General features: G+C 34.9%; 1 protein-coding gene across 7 annotated transcripts in view; it reads left to right on the top strand.

Moving 5' to 3' along the window:
* Nucleotides 1-13,264, top strand: part of LOC106877628 (uncharacterized) — a 116,191-nt gene that overhangs the window by 2,923 nt on the left and 100,004 nt on the right. The window contains exon 2 of one of the 7 annotated variants that reach the window (XM_052970460.2): nucleotides 3,928-4,028. The exons of the other annotated variants lie outside the window; for them this stretch is intronic. The gene's annotated coding sequence lies outside the window, so the exon portion shown is untranslated. The remainder of the gene's footprint in view (nucleotides 1-3,927; nucleotides 4,029-13,264) is intronic. 7 annotated transcript variants of the gene reach the window in all.

The raw sequence follows: 13,264 nt of genomic DNA, 5'->3' as shown, positions 1-13,264 counted from the left end.
TTATTTGTATTCTGTCAAAGAAGTGTTTCTATTATTCTTCATCATTATCATACATCGTTTTCAGTGCTTACATATACAATTTTTTTGTCCTCTCCTACATGAGGTCTCCCAAAATTAGCTTTTACCATTTTTCATGTCTTTAGTCTTTGTCATTTGCAGAGCAGAGCAGATTAACTTCCATTTAAATCACTTAACATTTCTTTACCCTACTCTCTTGTACACATCTGATTCCTTTTATACCCCTGTTTTTCTCTTCATTTGTGCTGCATCATTCATACATATTACACATCCAGAAAAGATGTTTGCTTCATTTCTTTCAAATCTTCACACATCTTCTGCATTCAGTGCTTGTGTTTCACTGTCGTGCAGCATTGCACTTTGTCTACTTGTGCCATACAATCTTTCTTGCACTTGGAGAGAGAATCCCCTTGTTGCCAGAGATATAACTCCTTGAGCTTTTCCTACTCATTCTTATATTGATTTCTATGCTTTTGGAACACCCTCCTTTCCTGCAATTTAGGTCAGTTAAATAATGGAAACTATTAACTACTTCTGGAGAGCCCTCTGGCCATTTGTAATGATTTACATTATGGGTGCTCTTAGTGTTAGCGATTTCTGTGCATCTGTTACAAATGAGGTCTTCCCTATCAGCTAATTTGTAATCCTACATACATCATGAACATTTTGTTTACATTAAATACATCATATAGAATTCCTACTTCTTTTCTTTACTTCTGCATTTGGAATTTATTCCCTAAATACTTCGATAGATTCAGCTTTGAGATCTAGGTCATTAAGTGGTTAGAGTATTCAGCTCACTGTCACAAGGTCGTGAGTTCAATTTCTGGTAACGCATTGTGTCCTTGAGCAAGACACTTTATTTCACGTTGCTCCAGTCCACTCAGCTGGCAAAAACGAGTAGTACCTGTATTTCAAAGGGCCAGCTTTGTCATACTCTGTGTCACACTGAATCTCCCTGAGAACTACATTAAGGGTACACGTGTCTGTGGAGTACTCAGCCACATGCATGTTAATTTCACAAGCAGGCTGTTCTGTTGGTGGGATCATGTGGAACCCTCATCGTCGTAACCGTCAGTGTACCAGTTAACATGACTTACACAGCTCTCACGAGCTATTCATCTGCACCTAGGTTTTGTAACAACCAAGATATTAGTTTACTTTTTCAGTTACATAAGTCAGTCATGAGAGGAGATGACAGTACCCATAATCTTTATAGTTCCTTCCAAGACTGATAAGATTGCAGTTGGTGTCCAGCCTAAATATCTGTACTACAAACATGTGCAAAAGGTAATGGAGGGTTGATCCAAATGCTGGCTGTTGTTTGAATGTTGCTAAAAGCACTCAAGGACCATCCATTTGTTGAATGATTTGAACATTAAAAATCAAAAGTATATTGAAATTCATATTAAGAAGTTATATTGGTTTCAATTTTTGGCACAGGACCAGCAATTTGGAGGTGGGAGTGTAAGTTGATTACATCAACTCATGCTCAACTGGTCCTTATTCTATCAACCCCAAAGTCGACCTCAGTAACATTTGAACTCGGAATGTAAAGACAGACAAAATACAGCTAAGCATTTTACCTGGCACAGTAATGATTATGCCAGCTCACCACCTTACATTAAGAAGTAATATTACTTAATGACCGATATTATTTTTACACATTAAATAATGTTAGTTAACGACCAGCATTTTTTTTTTCTTTTACTTGGAAAGTATGGGAGAGAACTCTGGACCAACTTAGCTTTTGTTAAAGCTCTTCAGCAGAAGTGCAGCTTCTTTATACTAGATGATAGATAGTGAAATAACCAAGTAATACAGTGTGGTGAGCATGATAACTTTAGTTAGTCAACATTATATTCATGTCGAGGAGAGTAAACATTCATGAATTATGCTTAAATCAACCAGCAAAGATAAGTGCAATAACTCAAATAAAAATAATTTTAAAAACTGCTCTTTGAAATGGGTTTGTTCCCAAGAGTTTTTATTTATATTAGAAATAGGCAACATAGTGAGAGAAGAATAGTCTGAGCTTTGGCAGACACAATGACAACTCTGGACGTGTTTTAATTTTATTAGACCTCTTCAGCAAAACATAGCCATTCACATATTTGCAAGATTAATAGAGGGAAAGGAATATATGTATATACTACAATGAATATTTGTTGGTAAAGAATGAGAAATACTGGGAAACTATATTTTCCTAAGATGTCATCTATGTTATAGTTAGTTAAATACATGAAAGTATATTTAATGACTGGAAGATTTAAAAACAATGTATGATAAACAACTTTGGATGTGTTTCAATCCTATTAGACCTCATTAGCTAAGCATATATTTAACTGTACTTGCTGAAGCATTGTTGAGAGAATCACCAAGTAAATGAACAAAAATATACATTGATTGATTGATGTAGAAAAAATAGAAATGTTCAGAAAATATATATAATTGTTGTCCATTGAAGTTTACGCTTCACTGAAGAGGTTTCATAAAATCTGAATACGTCTAGAACTGTCTTCCATATTTGTCAAAAGAATGAAAACTGCATTCTTTTTTCAATGTAACTTTTTTGTTACACTCTGAATTGAATGCTAACACTAACTATAACAACTCAACTGTGAAGTGTTAGAACCACTTGTCAGGCAAATTAATTCAAATAAAGCCCATTGATATTTACCTCAACTATACAAATATATCACATATAGGTTCATGAATGAGCTGTATTGACATGAATTGGAATTACAAGCATGTTGGTGTGCTTATGAAAAGTAGGGATTGACAATAGATGTAGTTACAAGGTTTGACTTTATGAATTTGTCTGGTTAAATATTTAATCACTACTGACAGAGGTGAAAGCTCTTTTCCCTGCTTCAGAGAGAATAGTTACAGGACTGTTTTTTTCCCCACTTATAATCTTTACACTTTACTTTCATTAATATCATTAAAAGGCCATGAACATCACAAGAAAAACTGATGCAAATGAAATTAGATGCACTTCCCAGACACAAAAACATGCTTCTGTGCAGTAAATTACAACTCACAAACCATGGCATAGTCATTTGTCTTAGTCAGTTCTCTTCTAATACTTACAAAAGCAGAATCAAAAATTAATTCCCTTCTATCCTTTTTCTTTTCATGGTTCATAACTGAAAATAGGTATATTTAAAGCATTTATTCAAATATCTAAGTGTCTGAAATGTGTCCTATTATAAATTTTCAAGCTAATAAATTCATCTTTGAAACTGATAATTGTTTGCAATATTTGCACCTACACTGTTTTGATCAGTTCAAGATGTATACATACAATTAGTAGCAAGCTATATTCAAGTATGAACTTAATTTCAGTTTTATAGAGTAAATCCTTGATTTCATAGAGGCAAGCAGGTGTTTCTATTATTGCCAAAACTCTGTTAAATCAAAGATAAACTAATTTTCTAATCACTTTTAATGTAAAATGAAAATCCATGGAAAGTGGACATTAAACGATGATGATGATGACACACATTTGTACAATATAAAATTAACTCATAATCATGTATATATGCTTTTTACTTGCCTTTTTTACTATACAGTAGAAAAGTATTTTGCTGTGACAATCATAATAGTACTATATTGTATTATTATTATTATTTATTCCATTAAATTTGAAATTCATTAAACCAGGTTCCATTAAACTGAGGGTTTATTGTGATTGCTTCTCCAAAACTAGTTTGTTACTATGTGCACATCCAAGAATAAAGCATTTTATGATAACGATCAGACTAGTCAAAATGTAGTATGGATTTAACCCTTTAGCATTCACATTAGTTTGTCAAAAGTGATGCATATTTATTCACGTTGTTTTTAATTAATCATGCATTATTTTGTAACTTTGAGTGTTTAATGAGGTAACTTAATTTTTTTTAGAATGATAATGTAGTGTTGGTGTGAGAGGCCAGCTCTGACCAGTTTGAACATAAAGCAGATAGAATATTTTGGCCAGATATGGCTGGTTTAAATGCTAAAAGGTTAAATATTAAAAATTCCTAATCTCAGTTGTTTACTTCATTTGAAAAAAAATCAGATCTCTTCAGTTTTGCTCACAGATTAAAAAATTTTTTTTTTTTAACTAAACAATTTGAAACTTTGTATACTGGTATAATTTCTCATGCTGAACATGGTTTACTTTCCACATTTTTGACAAAATTTTATATTTTATAAGTTATTTCGTGTTGTCATATTTGGGTAATTTTAATCAATCAACGACGTGTATTCAGCTGAAGAAAGCTACTGCCGTAATTGAAGAGCAACAACTTCTGGGTCATCTCTACTAAATGTCACCACTCCATCTTCTATTTTCTACGTTCTATTTTATTTTTTTGTTTATTGCCTGTGTTGCATATTACACGCCTTGTTTTTTTTTTTGTTTGTTTTGTTTTTCGCTCGCCTCTTTGTACGAGTGATGAAAATACAAATGTACAAAGTGGTGATCAAAAAGCATGTAATATACTATACAAGCAATAAACAAAAATAAAATAGAACATAGAAAATAGAAAATAGAGTGGTAATATTTAGTAGAGATGACCTGGAAGCTGTTACTCTTCAATTACAGCAGTAGCTTTCTTCAGATGAATACACATCGTTGATTGGTTAAAATTACCCAAATACGACAACTTTAACATGAAATAACTTCTAAAATACAAAATTTTATCAAAACGTTGAAAGTAAACAATGTTCAACATGAGAAATTACACCAGTATAGAAGTTTCAAGCTGTTTAGTTAAAAAAAAATAATTTTAAAATCTGTGATCAAAAAATCTACTACGTTTTTTCCTTTTCAAAACCATGGAAGTTTGCGGTAGATGAAAATGTGCTTTAACTGTTTTGATATCAACCTACCTGAGACTGACCCTGGTTCTATGATGCAAGTTTTCTGTTTTAAAGGGATCCAAATTAAAGTTTTCCATCAAATTTCTGACTTAATTTATGTTCCAAATACCAGTTTAATAATGATTAAATTACTTTGCTAAATTCTTAATTATTCTCAAAATTAATTGAAACAAATGCAGTGTATATCAACAGGAATATGGTAACCAAAGGGTTAAAGCAGTGATTCTCAGACTGCCTAATATCAGTCCACTCACTCACAGAAATACTAGTGAAGTTTTTGCCCGTATCCTGCCCTTCTTAATAGAGTGTGCATCCGTACAGTTCTTTTGTCATTGTGGTGTTGAATAATTTAAACATTTTTAAAAATCATTTTACTTTTATTAAATATGACAAATTGGCCATCCCTTTGTCCCCCCCCCCCCCATCTGACTGCCATAAGAAACACAACTTAAAGTTTTTTTCTCCACAATATTTAACATGATTATATAAACACAGAATAAATCTCTTTTGGAATAGTGTAACTTGAAGCAGATAGAGTTATAAATAATAATATGTAAATATCTGACAGGGTGGGTTATGGTTTAGTCACCCATATTGTAAATCAGGTGGTTCTCGAAAGAGTCATACCCAGTGATGGGTAAAAGTGATGCCTGAGATAGAAATAATTACAGAGGTATCAAATTGTTGGATCAAGTGATGAAAGTCACAGAGAGGGTCATAGCCCAACTAATTATGGAAGGATTTAGTCTAGATGAGATATGGTTTGGTTTTGTGCCAGGGAGAAGCACCACTGGTAAGACAACTGCAGGAGAAATATCTAGCCAAAGATAAACCTCTGTTCTTGGCTTTTGTTGACATGGAGAAAACCTTTGACAGTGTCCCCCGATCCCTTATCTGGTGCTTAATGTGGAAACTAGGGATAGATGAGTGGTTGGTGAGAGCTGTACAAGCCATGTACAGGGACACTACCATTGAGGTGAGGGTTGGCAACAAGTACAGTGAAGAATTCAGGGTACAAGTAGGAGTTCACCAAAGATTGGTCCTCGGCTCCCTCTTGTTCATCATAGTCCCCCAAGCAATAACAGTGGAATTTAAGCTGCCTGGGAGCTCTTCTATGCTGATGACCTTGTTCTTATAGCTGAATCACTACCAGAACTAGAGAAGAAGTTTCAGGTATGGAAGCAAGGTCTAGAATCAAAGAACCTTTGAGTTAACCTAGCAAAAACCAAAGTCTTAGTAAGAAGGAAGGTAGACAAGTCACAAATCCCTTCAAGTAGATAGCCTTGCTCAATCTGTAGAAAAGGCGTTGGTAAAAATTCCATAAGATGTACCCAGTATAAGCTATGGACACATCAGGGGTGCAGCAATAACAAAGGAAGGTTTATTGGGAAAATAGCTTTTGTGTGTGGAAGATGCACAAGTACAGTAAACACCAAAAATGTACAGAAAATAGACTCCATCAACTGCCAGGGGGATAAGCTAGAGGTAGTAGATAGCTTCCATTATCTAGGTGACCAAGTTAGTAGCGGAGGTGGATGCTCTGAGAGTGTAGCTGTGAGAATAAGAATAGGCTGAACAAAGTTCAGAGAGCTCCTACCTCTACTGGCAATAAAGAGCCTCTCTCTCTCAGATTGAAAGGCAGATTTTATGATGACTGTGTGCGAACAGCTACACTACAAGGCAGTGAAACATGGGCTGTGACAGCCGAAGACATGCATAGGCTTGAAAGAAATGAAGCCAGTATGCTTCGCTGGATATGCAGTGTCAATGTGCATGTTCGACAGTGTAAGCATCTTGAGAGAAAAGTTGGGCAAAAGAGGCATCAGATGTGGTGTGCAAGAGAGATGACTGCACTGGTAAGGTCATGCGATGCGTATGGACTAGGACAGCTGTGTAAAGAAGTGCTGATCTCTGTTGAGGTAACCTGTGGTAGAGTTAGACCCAGGAAGACATGAGATGAGGTGGTGAAGTATGATCTTCAAACTTTGGGCCTCACAGAGATCTTTGGCAATATGCTGCATTTGAGAAGACCCATCAAGCCAAGTGAAATCATAGTCAAGACTGATTCTGGTGTCACATACTGGCACCTGTACCAGTGGCATGTAAAAAGCACCTTTTGAGCACTGGGTCTCACGGAGGCAAAGCGGCTGATGCCAGTGGTATGTGAAAAGCTCTTTTTGAGTAATGGCCCTCATGGAGGCAACGATTGAGACCTTTGGTGTTATGTCATGCTTGAGAAGACCCATCAAGCCAAGTAAAATTGCAGTCATGGCAGATACCAGTGTCATGCAAATGGCACCCTTGCCAGTAGTACATAAAAGCACCCATTACACTCTTGGAGTGGTTGGCATTAAGAAGAGTATCCAGCCGTAGAAACCATGCCAAATCAGACTGGAGTCTGGTGCAGCCTTTCAGCTTGCCAGCCCTGGTTAAACCATCCAACCCATGCCAGCATGGACAAACAACAAACACTAAATGATGATGATGATGACTGAGTTAGAAAGCCCTTTGGATATAAAAGGTCAAAGGTTACCTGTGGAACTCAAACCTATATCTTCTGTAAACCTGACAGGTGTTCTACCATGGGACCAAAGCAATCCTTTGAATTTCTCTATTTTAGAAACTTTATTTTTTATAGCTTTTATATTCTTTGAGTTTCACCATTCCAAAAGAGAATTATTTCATATTCTCTTGAAGTTTATAAATTCTTAAGTTGTTTACAGTATGAATGGTTTTCTTTTATCCACAAATTCTAACTCTATAATACCTTGTGTTATTTTAACCTCTTATGCTAAGTATTTTTTCAGCAGGAGAAAATAGAGGCACAAAATAATCTAAATTTTATATAAAAATTATCATAGTCTGGTTCTAAAATAATTTTGGAGTAATAACTCCTAGAGTGAACCAAAGAATCACAGTTTAGATTTGCTTGGCTTTTATCATCTTTAGTGAAGTTATAAACTCAATGAGACTATACATCAGTCTATATTCATAATGCATCATTTAGTGTAGTGGTTTCCAGCCACTACACAAATGGTAGCCTGATACCACATGATCCACAGCTCATGGCCATACAGAAAAAATAAATTTTTTAATGCTATTTCTAATTTATTAACTATTACAGTCTGCAGGGTGTTTTTGCATCATATATGTAATAATTAAATTATACATTATGCACTTTGAGGTAATATTTGTTCCCACTTAAATGTGAATGTTCTGTTAGAACACACTTTACTGCAGAGATACCATGGGAGAAGCTCTCATACAGGCTTTTGGTGCAGAATGCACACTTGTTTGTTTTTATCACCAGCATGGATTCTGTACCAAAAGCCTGTATGTGAGTTTTTCTCATGCTATCTACCACAGTAAAGTTTGTTCTAGCAGAACATCCACGCTAATATGTATTTTTTATTATGCACTTTATTGTTTTGTTACAGGCATGATTCCCTAGTCTGGATTAATTGTTTTACATGAGACTGATCCATAGTACAAAAAAAAAGGATGGGGACAGATACTCTAGTGACATAGATTTGAGGAAAATAATGTAACACGCACAAAATATAGGAAACAATTTTATATCAGAAAGTTTTCCCAGCCTTAATCTAAAAACAACTTTGGATTTTTAATCCTTGAAGAAAACAAGCAAGTCTAACAACTCAAGGGTTGGTGTTTCAACCTAGTTAAGTCTCATCAGTTTCAGTGAGATTGGAACAGCATGTTTTGTCAAAATATTTAATTTATATTCCATTTAATATCAAAAATAAATCATTTGGTAGTGTAGATTTAGAGTTATGTAATTTTCCTCAAATCCCTTTGCTAAATCAACCTCACCGAATGAAAATTAATCCCTGTGTGATATTTTTTGCTGGACACAATATATTTTATTTTCAGTTTCACTATTTTAATTTTAAATAGTTTATGATATTTTCTAATGCTACTCCTGTCTCCTTTATGATATCTAATAATAATGGTAGTATCTTGAGTCCAAGAAAAACAGTTCTGAAATTTTTTTTGAACATTCTTCACAGATGATTTGTTTGTAGTGATAAAATGTTTTTGATGCACAGTAGCTTATTGCTTCCACCAAATCAATATTACATGTACAGGTGCTTAGTGTCACATGTCAAATATCAAAGTGATTGCAAAGATGAAATCTTTTGCTCAAGAATACAACACACCACATGGTCTGGGAATTGAACCCTCAATCTCATGATCATAAGTGCAGTACCCTAACCACTAGACCACATGTTCTCATAAATATATTTGCAGACTCTTGCATAACAATACAAGGGTGGGCTGTAAACTTCATAGGCTGACTATGAAGGAGTGATGCCAGAGCTCTGAAATCTTGCATGCATTAATTTCAACTCTTCTTGTTATTAATAACTACATTGTTTCTTTCCAACTAAACTAGCACTTGACTGTTCAAAGAAGACTTCAAAAGTAACTAGTAGAAACTTATCTTGGAAATGGGCAAAATTTTGGCATTGTGATGTTATCAAGTACCTGCAGAAAAAGGGTTTAGCCCCCAACAACATTCATGCTGACATGGTTGCTACATTAAGGGATGATGCTCCAGCTTTATCAACAGTGCAAAAGTGAGCAGTGGAATTTAGGAGGGGAACAAAGAGGCTTGAAGATGACCCAAGGCCTGGACGTCCTGCAACTGCCACCTCTGAGGAAAACACTGATCATGTTCACCACATGATGATGGATAACAGATAATTGATCATATATCAAAATAAGAGAATTGAGAATATTCTGCACAATGAACTTGGCATGACAAATGTTTCTGTTTGGCAAGTGGTCTTCTGACACCTCTTCAAAAGCGCACCGGCTGATCACATCATGGGAAAATCTGACATTATTTGAGGTAGATCCAGCTGGTTTCCTTGAATGTTTCCTAACCTAGGATGAGTCTTCACTTCATCACTTTCAGCCAGAGAAAAAAAACAATCCATGCAGTGGAAACACCCCTCCTCACCTGCTCCAAAGAAGGCCAAGGTTGTTTCTTCTGCAGAGAAGGTGATGGCCTCAGATTTTTGGGATGCAAAAGGCATTTTGTTTATTGACTATTTTCAAAAGGGCCACACCATCAATGGAGAGTACTATGCCAACTTGCTGAGGTAATCACGAAAAACTATCAAGACCAAAAGCCTTGGAAAACTGAGAGAAGTCTTGTTTCATCGGGACAATGCTCTAGCACACAAGTCCTTGGTTTCAATGGCTACTATGCATGACTGTGACTTTCAACTGGTTGATAACCATCCCTATTCTCCTGATTTGGCCCCATCTGACTATCATCTGTTCCCCAACATGAAGAAACATTTGGCTGGGAACTAGTATTGCAGTGATGATGATGTCACATCTGTTGTTGATTACGTTTTTGACCAACAGGATGAAAGTTTTTTCACCAATGAGATCCAGTGGAATAATTGTACAAACCACAAGAGGATTTATGTTGCAAAATAAACCTCATTTGGTCATATTCCATGAGAATATCTTGGTCAACCTATGAACTTTTCAGCCTACCCACTTATATACATCCTTATGCTTTACAACATACACACTGGCCAAAATAAGTTTAAGACTGATGATGACAGTTGTATTCCTTCATTAATTTATTTATAACAACAAAACTGTATAAAATTATTTTACTTCTTACAGTTTATGTAGAATTTTTTTCTCTTTCGAATGATATAGGCATTAGATATCTTTCTACAATTTGAATAATTTGAATGCACAATTAATTCAAATGATTAATAATTGTCAGCAAAATAAGTTTAAGACCGTACCAAAATTATTTTGTTTAAGACCATACCAAGATTATGCAAATGAATAAACCAAATGGGTGATCATATAGCTGGTCATACTGCACGGTTTGGTTTAATAACCGAGCATTGTTACACATTAATTCGCTATGGGAAAGCATCGTAGTATCAGTCCAGTTACTAGATCAAAGATCGTGTTGCTTCATCAGCAAATTGTGTTCGTCATGAACATTAGCAAGCAATTAGGATGCAGCAAAATGGCTTTTGTTCAAGCATGGAAGCTTTACTAAGCCACTGGTCAATACAAAGATCAGCAAAGAATGGGTGCTCCGAAAAAAACAACAGTACAGATGGATCGGCAAATTCATAGGCTCTCTGAAGGTAACTGAATGCTAACAACAGTGGACATTTGCAAGCAATTATCTGATGAAACTGACATCAGCTTTACACCACAAACTGTCAGAAACTGCCTAAAAGAATTTGGACTGTTTGGCCAGATCACTCGAAAGAAGCCAATAATTTCTGAGATGAACTGGCAGAAGTAGATCAAGTTTGCTAAAGGCCATATTGAATCAGACGGAAAGACTTATGTTAGATGCCATCCAACTGAAGAATTCCATCCTAAGTGTGTCAAGAAAACAGCGTAAGCAGGAGATGGGGGTGGGGGGGTTAATGGTGTGGAGTAAAGTGTTCAGCAGTTTAGGTGTTGGTCAAATTGTTAAGGTTGATGGCAGACTGAACAATGTAGGCTATCTGCAATTAGTAAATGAAAATGTGCTGCCATATTTAGATAATCAGATGACACTGGGATCTATTTTCCAGCAGGACAATTGCCTCATTCATAAGGCTAGGGAAGTTTTGCAATATTTTGAGTGCAATAATATGGTAGTTATTGAATCCAATAGAAAATTTATGGAATTATGTTTCTAAAAGAGCTCATGCTAAAAAATCAACAAATTTGTCCCAATTATATTATTTTATTGAAGAAATATGGCAGAACATTCCAAGTAATTTTTGTGCTCATTTGTCGAACTCCATGTCCTGCTGTTGTAAGGCCATAATTGAAAATAATGGCTATGAAACTAGATTCAAATAATAAATTTTTGTTCGTTGATCATTCGTGCTGTAAATTTTTAATTTAAACAAAATAATGTTGGTATGGTCTTAATCTTATTTTGCCAACAATTTTTAATCATTTGAATTAATTGCGGATTAAAATTATTCAAATTGATATATAACGCCTATATCATTTGAAAGAGAAAAAAATTCTTCATAAACTGTAAAATGTAAAACGATTTTATATAGTTTTGTTAAAAATAAATTAATGAAAGAACAGAACTGTCATCATTGGTCTTAAACTTATTGTGGCAAGTCTATAGATATCCAAGCATAACATTACGATATTACATATACCTCCATTCATTAGAATATATCCCTATATATTACAATATATACACCTCTACATTACATTACAGAATATACAGCTCTCTATATTTTGTTACTTCTCCCTACACTGCAACAAACACACACATAAACACACTTGTACATACATACATGTATTTATATATATATATATATATATATATATATATATATATATATACATATATGTACATATACACACACCTGTACACTATAATATATGTGTCTCTACACAACAATATATATATTTTTCTCTACATAACAAAATTTACACATTCCTACTTTGTAATAAATATATATATCATCATCATCATCATTTAACGGTCCGTTTTCCATGCTGGCATGGGTTGGACGGTTTGACTGAGATCTGGAGAGCCAGTGGCTGCACCAAGCTCCAATCTGATCTGGCAATGTTTCTACAGCTGGATGCCCTTCCTAATGCCAACCACTCTGAGAGTGTAGTGGGTGCTTTTTATGTGCCACCGGCATAGGAGCCAGTCAGGCAGGCCTGGCATCAATCACGTTCAGAATGTGGTTTTTATGTGCCACTGGCATCGGCCATGTTCAGATAGTGCTTTTCATGTGCCACCGACATGAGAGCCAGTCAGTGGGTACTGGCATCAACTATGTTTGGATGGTGCTTTTTACATACCACTGGCGCAGGAGCCAGTCAAGCCATCCTGGCATTGACCAAATTCGGATGGAGCTTTTACTTGCCACTGGCACGGGAGCCAGTCTGGGGGCACTGGTCACAGCTAACCATTTTGATTATATATATATATTATATAGATATATTTATGTGTGTATATATATATATATATATACATATATATATACATACATATATATATATATATATATATATATATATATATATATATATAATTATGTGTATTTATATATCTGTAATATTTATGTGTATATATATATGTACATTTATATATATGTATGTATACACACATCACTCAACATTATTATATTATACATATATACTACTAAAACTGTGATTGCTTACTTGCTTGCTTGTCTGTAATTTAATACAGTCAAACCTGCGCATAATGGGAAAATACTCTGAAAGTAAGGCACCCCTGAAATGTGAATACAAATGGAATTAAAACAAGTTTCATGTAAATCGGACCATGATTTCCCGAGATATGCAGTTTTTTTGGGTACCTTCATAA

Source organism: Octopus bimaculoides, chromosome 1, assembly GCF_046866305.1.
Source record: "Octopus bimaculoides isolate indiv1 chromosome 1, ASM4686630v1, whole genome shotgun sequence".
NCBI classification, from domain to species: domain Eukaryota; kingdom Metazoa; phylum Mollusca; class Cephalopoda; order Octopoda; family Octopodidae; genus Octopus; species Octopus bimaculoides.
Note: the sequence above shows the minus strand (reverse complement) of the source record. Positions and strands in the feature narration are given on the sequence as shown.